This window comes from Bombina bombina, chromosome 6, assembly GCF_027579735.1.
Source record: "Bombina bombina isolate aBomBom1 chromosome 6, aBomBom1.pri, whole genome shotgun sequence".
Lineage (NCBI taxonomy): Eukaryota > Metazoa > Chordata > Amphibia > Anura > Bombinatoridae > Bombina > Bombina bombina.
In genome coordinates, this window is record NC_069504.1 from 426,063,505 (window position 1) to 426,070,437 (window position 6,933).

The window sequence follows — 6,933 nt, forward strand, 5'->3', positions numbered from 1 at the left end:
CCCTACATAATGTTCCGTGAGGAAACAACAAGAATGAATGGAGACAAGGAGGTGGGAATATGAGTCTGAAAGATTATTATCAATTTTTGGATTGACATCGGGTCCATAATCAACTTGGTAAAGACTGTTAAAATAAATTCTGAATTTGATTATCTGTTGTAACTATGCAAAAAACAGTTTTCTTTTGTACTGTTTTACATATCGTTAAATAAAGAAAAACTATTTCATAAAAAATAAAAAAATACTGCTGGCTAACGTGCTTTCTACTGGTGCATATAAACACACATGGTTTGCTCTTACCTAAAGTTTATAAATAAATATACGCTCAGATTTGCTACATAAGAGACATTTATTAACATTATACTATATTTACATTTTGAACATAATAATCTGTAAAGTGGCTTGCCGTGTGGCAAATATAGGTGCATATCAGTCTACACAATTTCTGCTTACACATTTTAAAAGCACAAAAAAGTACAAGAATGTTATGGATTGCCCCTGAAAGCCCCACCACAACAGAAAGCCTTAGCGATCTAAGAAAACATCCAGTTACTTATTGTGACATTTACTGACCAGTATCACCCAAATAAGTTATCTAAACAAAACGTGTTTACATTGTAAGGTGCATCACGGAGCCCTCCAGATACAAACAAACCATTGCTACAGGAAGTGAAAAACCTGAATACACCATTTTGTTGATATACTCACTGGTCAGTATTGTCTAGCATTGCCAGTCACCAAAGTAAAGAATATAAAGGAAGTATTAAAAACCGCATTCATTTTATTGACATACCAATTTTGATGCATATTAAATTAATACTTAACTAGTTTATATAATATAATATATATAGATTTTTTTATTATTTTTTTTTTACAATTATTAGCATTGAATCAAGAAGGGATACCTGATCCCTGACAAAAGGATAATTGGTTAACTTGTTTATCATTATAATTAACCCCTTCCCTGACAGAAGGACTTGTAAAGCATTCTCAATTAAATAAGTTGCCTTACCCTCTGACAGAAGACCTGAAAGCAAAATAATAAAGACCATACAAAAGTTACCGTACAGAATTCCAGTGGCTATTCAGCTTGCTAAAGAATATGCTATTGTTTAACGGAGAAAAGCTGAAAACATTTAGTCAATATAGGCAGGCAAGAGCCACTCTAAAGAAAAATAATTACTGCAAAATTTAATTTATAAAGCTAATCAAACCGTTCTGAAAACATTTTTATTAATATTTCTGACGGCTGTGAAAACGTACTCCTTAAGTATACACAAAGATGTATACAAACGCAAATTTTGGGGTATTTTTATTTTAAATGAACATTATCGGTAGGGTCTGTTTGGAAAGCACGCAAATAAACACAAAGCAAGAGCTTTGATAACTGATGAATGTTGGGGGGTGTCTGTCCATCTTCCTCCAAAGAAAGCACAATACAGTACACAAAAACATCTGCACAGCAGTTAACTTAAATGTGAGAAAACAAGATGAAACAAGACTGCCCCCTACTGGCCAAAGGAGTGCAGTCAATGCTGTGAAAATCATTACAAACAATATAAGGCTTTATTAGTACGTCACAAACTTGATTGCGATAGCTTTGCTTTAAATGGTAGCCACTAATGATTTCATAACAACAGAATTCTGAAAAAACTATTAAAGTTTTACACCTAGAAACAAACAGAAAATAAATGTTTATTGTCTTTTTTTATACTCTTCAGGACTTTTGCTTCTTGTTTTCAGGATTTGTTTCTTTTATTTCTAAAATGTAGCAGGTGGGTTGTTTCCCTTCATTGTCGAGATGTGAGTCTCTTCCTGCAGGTGTCCTTGGTCTCCTGTTTTGTAGGACTTGTAGAAAGGCAGGAAAGTTGGGACCAGGTCACCACTGTAAGGAAAATAAAAAGGCACAGCAATTAACTATAGTTTTGCAATTGGGGGAGAAAGTACGTTTACCAGTTTTTAATTCAAACTTGGATGTGCTAGGAGGTGAATATTCTCAGTGGGGGTTGTTATCCCAAGGTTTCACTGTAAAACGCTAAGGCTGGATTCCTAGTTCTGAACCTGTCATATGATAAGTATGTTCTACCAGTACATCATATTCCATTCAAAAAGAATGCTAGGTAGTGTCAGGCAACATACATCATCACTGATTGCTATATCTCTTTTTGAGATGTCACATTCACTCCGCAGCTCGGCTTAATGTTTTTAAAAAAAAAAAAAAAAAAAAAGAGTGAATAAAATGTTGCCTGTTAAAGTTGAAGCTAACTAAATATGACTATATGAACAGTCCTCTGTATTTTATCATCTGGTGGGCCCTAAATTTTTTGGTATCCCCAATTTGCTAGCTTTAATTCTTAATAGTCTCAAGAAAGTAGTATAGGAGTAGTCCTGTATGTTGCAGACTTATCAATGAAAGTTGAGGCAGGTATTATCGGAGGTGTTGTTAAAACTAAGGCCTTCGTGATTTGCGACAGGTTTGGTTTGCAAAAGGGAAAAATGATTACTTGCTGACCTAGTGTTACCTATACACAAGTTGTCTACACAGGACAGTAACCTAGTGTGCCTAAATAAATGGTATGAAATTGTTGTGCACTTACAATAAAGAGATTTGGCTTTACATAAAAGGGACAGTCAAGTCAAAATTAAACTTTCATGATTCAGATAGGGCATGCAATTTTAAACAACTTTCCAATTTATTTTTTTATCATCAAATTTGCTTTGTTCGCTTGGGAACCTTTGTTGAAAAAATAAACCTAGGTAGGCTCATATGCTAATTTCTATTCTCTTGAAAGCTGTCTCTTATCTCAGTGCATTTTGACAATTTTCACAGCTAAAAAGCGCTAGTTCACGTGTGCCATATAGATAAATCCTGTTGACAGAAAGGGATAAGGGGTTTTAAGGGATAAGGATACACCCCAAGGGAAAACAATATTAGTATTATCAAAGTGTAAGAAAATGGGTATCATTACATAATATACTTTGCCATCGCTTAAAAAACATAATTTATGTAAGAACTTACCTGATAAATTCATTTCTTTCATATTAGCAAGAGTCCATGAGCTAGTGACGTATGGGATATACATTCCTACCAGGAGGGGCAAAGTTTCCCAAACCTCAAAATGCCTACAAATACACCCCTCACCACACCCACAAATCAGTTTAACGAATAGCCAAGAAGTGGGGTGATAAGAAAAAAGTGTGAAAGCATATAAAATAAGTAATTGGAATAATTGTGCTTTATACAAAAAAATCATAACCACCACAAAAAAGGGCGGGCCTCATGGACTCTTGCTAATATGAAAGAAATGAATTTATCAGGTAAGTTCTTACATAAATTATGTTTTCTTTCATGTAATTAGCAAGAGTCCATGAGCTAGTGACGTATGGGATAATGACTACCCAAGATGTGGATCTTTCCACGCAAGAGTCACTAGAGAGGGAGGGATAAAATAAAGACAGCCAATTCCTGCTGAAAATAATCCACACCCAAAATAAAGTTTAATGAAAAACATAAACAGAAGATTCAAACTGAAACCGCTGCCTGAAGTACTTTTCTACCAAAAACTGCTTCAGAAGAAGAAAATACATCAAAATGGTAGAATTTAGTAAAAGTATGCAAAGAGGACCAAGTTGCTGCTTTGCAAATCTGATCAACCGAAGCTTCATTCCTAAACGCCCAGGAAGTAGAAACTGACCTAGTAGAATGAGCTGTAATCCTTTGAGGCGGAGTTTTACCCGACTCGACATAGGCATGATGAATTAAAGATTTCAACCAAGATGCCAAAGAAATGGCTGAAGCTTTCTGGCCTTTTCTAGAACCGGAAAAGATAACAAATAGACTAGAAGTCTTTCGGAAAGACTTAGTAGCTTCAACATAATATTTCAAAGCTCTAACAACATCCAAAGAATGCAACGATTTCTCCTTAGAATTCTTAGGATTAGGACATAATGAGGGAACCACAATTTCTCTACTAATGTTGTTGGAATTCACAACCTTAGGTAAAAATTCAAAAGAAGTTCGCAACACCGCCTTATCCTGATGAAAAATCAGAAAAGGAGACTCACAAGAAAGAGCAGATAATTCAGAGACTCTTCTGGCAGAAGAGATCGCCAAAAGGAACAAAACTTTCCAAGAAAGTAATTTAATGTCCAATGAATGCATGGGTTCAAAAGGAGGAGCTTGAAGAGCCCCCAGAACCAAATTCAAACTCCAAGGAGGAGAAATTGACTTAATGACAGGTTTTATACGAACCAAAGCTTGTACAAAACAATGAATATCAGGAAGATTAGCAATCTTCCTGTGAAAAAGAACAGAAAGAGCAGAGATTTGTCCTTTCAAAGAACTTGCGGATAAACCTTTATCTAAACCATCCTGAAGAAACTGTAAAATTCTCGGAATTCTAAAAGAATGCCAAGAAAAATGATGAGAAAGACACCAAGAAATATAAGTCTTCCAGACTCTATAATATATCTCTCTAGATACAGATTTACGAGCCTGTAACATAGTATTAATCACAGAGTCAGAGAAACCTCTTTGACCAAGAATCAAGCGTTCAATCTCCATACCTTTAAATTTAAGGATTTGAGATCCTGATGGAAAAAAGGACCTTGCGACAGAAGGTCTGGTCTTAGCGGAAGAGTCCACGGATGGCAAGAGGCCATCCGGACAAGATCCGCATACCAAAACCTGTGAGGCCATGCCGGAGCTACCAGCAGAACAAACGAGCATTCCTTCAGAATCTTGGAGATTACTCTTGGAAGAAGAACTAGAGGCGGAAAGATATAGGCAGGATGATACTTCCAAGGAAGTGATAATGCATCCACTGCTTCCGCCTGAGGATCCCGGCATCTGGACAGATACCTGGGAAGTTTCTTGTTTAGATGAGACGCCATCAGATCTATTTCTGGAAGCTCCCACATTTGAACAATCTGAAGAAATACCTCTGGGTGAAGAGACCATTCGCCCGGACGCAACGTTTGGCGACTGAGATAATCCGCTTCCCAATTGTCTATACCTGGGATATGAACCGCAGAGATTAGACAGGAGCTGGATTCCGCCCAAACCAGAATTCGAGATACTTCTTTCATAGCCAGAGGACTGTGAGTCCCTCCTTGATGATTGATGTATGCCACAGTTGTGACATTGTCTGTCTGAAAACAAATGAACGATTCTCTCTTCAGAAGAGGCCAAGACTGAAGAGCTCTGAAAATTGCACCCAGTTCCAAAATATTGATCGGTAATCTCACCTCCTGAGATTCCCAAACTCCTTGTGCCGTCAGAGATCCCCACACAGCTCCCCAACCTGTAAGACTTCCATCTGTTGAAATTACAGTCCAGGTCGGAAGCCCCCTGAATTAAACGATGGTGATCTGTCCACCACGTTAGAGAGTGTCGTACAATCGGTTTGATATTAAGATATTAATTGAGATATCTTTGTGTAATCCCTGCACCATTGATTCAGCATACAGAGCTGAAGAGGTCGCATGTGAAAACGAGCAAAGGGGATCGCGTCCGATGCAGCAGTCATAAGACCTAGAATTTCCATGCATAAGGCTACCGAAGGGAATGATTGTGACTGAAGGTTTCGACAAGCTGAAATCAATTTTAGACGTCTCTTGTCTGTCAAAGACAGAGTCATGGACACTGAATCTATCTGGAAACCCAGAAAGGTTACCCTTGTCTGAGGAATCAATGAACTTTTTAGTGAATTGATCCTCCAACCATGATCTTGAAGAAACAGCACAAGTCGATTCGTATGAGATTCTGCTAAATGTAAAGACTGAGCAAGTACCAAGATATCGTCCAAATAAGGAAATACCACAATACCCTGTTCTCTGATTACAGACAGAAGGGCACCGAGAACCTTTGTAAAAATTCTTGGAGCTGTAGCTAGGCCAAACGGCAGAGCCACAAACTGGTAATGCTTGTCCAGAAAAGAGAATCTCAGGAACTGATAATGATCTGGATGAATCGGAATATGCAGATATGCATCCTGTAAATCTATTGTGGACATATAATGCCCTTGTTGAACAAAAGGCAAGATAGTCCTTACAGTTACCATTTTGAACGTTGGTATCCTTACATAACGATTCAATATTTTTAGATCCAGAACTGGTCTGAAGGAATTCTCCTTCTTTGGTACAATGAAGAGATTCGAATAAAACCCCAGCCCCTGTTCCAGAACTGGAACTGGCATAATTACTCCAGCCAACTCTAGATCTGAAACACATTTCAGAAATGCTTGAGCTTTCACTGGATTTACTGGGACACGGGAAAGAAAAAATCTCTTTGCAGGAGGTCTTATCTTGAAACCAATTCTGTACCCTTCTGAAACAATGTTCTGAATCCAAAGATTGTGAACAGAATTGATCCAAATTTCTTTGAAAAAACGTAACCTGCCCCCTACCAGCTGAGCTGGAATGAGGGCCGCACCTTCATGTGGACTTAGAAGCTGGCTTTGCTTTTCTAGAAGGCTTGGATTTATTCCAGACTGGAGATGGTTTCCAAACTGAAACTGCTCCTGAGGATGAAGGATCAGGCTTTTGTTCTTTGTTGAAACGAAAGGAACGAAAACGATTATTAGCCCTGTTTTTACCCTTAGATTTTTTATCCTGTGGTAAAAAAGTTCCTTTCCCACCAGTAACAGTTGAGATAATAGAATCCAACTGAGAACCAAATAATTTGTTACCCTGGAAAGAAATGGAAAGTAGAGTCGATTTAGAAGACATATCAGCATTCCAAGTTTTAAGCCATAAAGCTCTTCTAGCTAAAATAGCTAGAGACATAAACCTGACATCAACTCTGATAATATCAAAAATGGCATCACAGATAAAATTATTAGCATGTTGAAGAAGAATAATAATATTATGAGAATCATGATCTGTTACTTGTTGCGCTAAAGTTTCCAACCAAAAAGTTGAAGCTGCAGCAAC

General features: G+C 37.4%; 1 protein-coding gene across 2 annotated transcripts in view; it reads right to left on the reverse strand.

Annotated features, from left to right (window-relative positions):
- Positions 1-330: 330 nt before the first annotated feature.
- Positions 331-6,933, reverse strand: part of NDFIP1 (Nedd4 family interacting protein 1) — a 199,384-nt gene continuing 192,781 nt past the window's right edge. For both annotated transcript variants that reach the window (XM_053717164.1, XM_053717165.1), the window contains exon 8: positions 331-1,885. The gene's annotated coding sequence lies outside the window, so the exon portion shown is untranslated. The remainder of the gene's footprint in view (positions 1,886-6,933) is intronic.